The sequence below is a fragment of the Arachis stenosperma genome, chromosome 10 (assembly GCF_014773155.1).
Source record: "Arachis stenosperma cultivar V10309 chromosome 10, arast.V10309.gnm1.PFL2, whole genome shotgun sequence".
NCBI classification, from domain to species: Eukaryota; Viridiplantae; Streptophyta; class Magnoliopsida; order Fabales; family Fabaceae; genus Arachis; species Arachis stenosperma.
In genome coordinates this window covers 118,998,819-119,000,020 of record NC_080386.1, presented here as the reverse complement: position 1 = coordinate 119,000,020, position 1,202 = coordinate 118,998,819, and the positions used below count along the sequence as shown (strand labels likewise).

At 39.4% G+C, this 1,202-nt stretch overlaps 1 non-coding gene across 1 annotated transcript; it reads right to left on the bottom strand.

Annotated features, from left to right (window-relative positions):
- Positions 1-803: 803 nt before the first annotated feature.
- Positions 804-911, bottom strand: LOC130958843 (small nucleolar RNA R71). The gene has a single exon (XR_009077946.1). It is a non-coding gene; the product is annotated as a small nucleolar RNA R71 (small nucleolar RNA).
- Positions 912-1,202: the final 291 nt, after the last annotated feature.

Sequence of the window (1,202 nt, the reverse complement as noted above, 5' to 3'; positions counted from 1 at the left end):
CACTATTGGTTTTCGAAAATCAATTTAAGTTTTTCAAAATGTTTTTAAAATCTTTTACTTAATTTTCGAAAATTTCTTCCCCTCTTCTCACATCCTTCTATTTATGGAGTACTACTCCTCCTCAATGCACAATTCGAACTCTATCTCACTAAGTTCGAATTCTTCTACCTCTTTCTTCTATTTTTCTGTTCCTCTGACACCTCAAGGAATCTCTATATTGTGACATAGAGGATTCTATATTTTCTTGTTCTCTTCTCTTTCATATGAGCAGGAACAAAGACAAAGGCATTCTTGTTGAAGCTGACCCTGAACCTGAAAGGACCTTGAAGCGAAAGCTAAGAGAAGCTAAGGCACAACTCTCTGTAGAGGACCTAACAGAAATCTTCAAAGAAGAAGACATGGCAGCCGAAAACAACAACAATGCAAACAATGCAAGGAAGGTGCTGGGTGACTTTACTGCACCTACTCCCGACTTCTATGGGAGGAGCATCTCTATCCCTGCCATTGGAGCAAACAACTTTGAGCTTAAGCCTCAATTAGTTTCTCTAATGCAACAGAATTGCAAGTTCCATGGACTTCCATTGGAAGATCCTCATCAGTTCTTAGCTAAATTCTTGCAAATCTGTGACACTGTCAAGACTAATGGGGTTGACCCTGAGGTCTACAGACTTATGCTATTCCCTTTTGCTGTAAGAGACAGAGCTAGGACATGGTTGGACTCACAACCTAAAGAAAGCCTGGACTCATGGGAAAAGCTAGTCAATGCCTTCTTGGCAAAGTTCTTTCCACCTCAAAAATTGAGTAAGCTTAGAGTGGAAGTCCAAACCTTCAGACAGAAGGATGGAGAATCCCTCTATGAAGCTTGGAAAAGATACAAACAATTGATCAGAAAATGTCCTTCTGACATGCTTTCTGAATGGAGCATCATAGGTATTTTCTATGATGGTCTCTCTGAACTATCCAAGATGTCTTTGGATAGCTCTGCTGGAGGATCTCTTCATCTGAAGAAGACGCCTATAGAAGCTCAAGAGCTAATTGAAATGGTTGCAAATAACCAATTCATGTACACTTCTGAAAGGAATCCTGTGAACAATGGGACTAATCAGAAGAAAGGAGTTCTTGAGATTGATACTCTGAGTGCCATATTGGCTCAGAATAAAATATTGACTCAACAAGTCAATTTGATTTCTTAAAGTCTATCT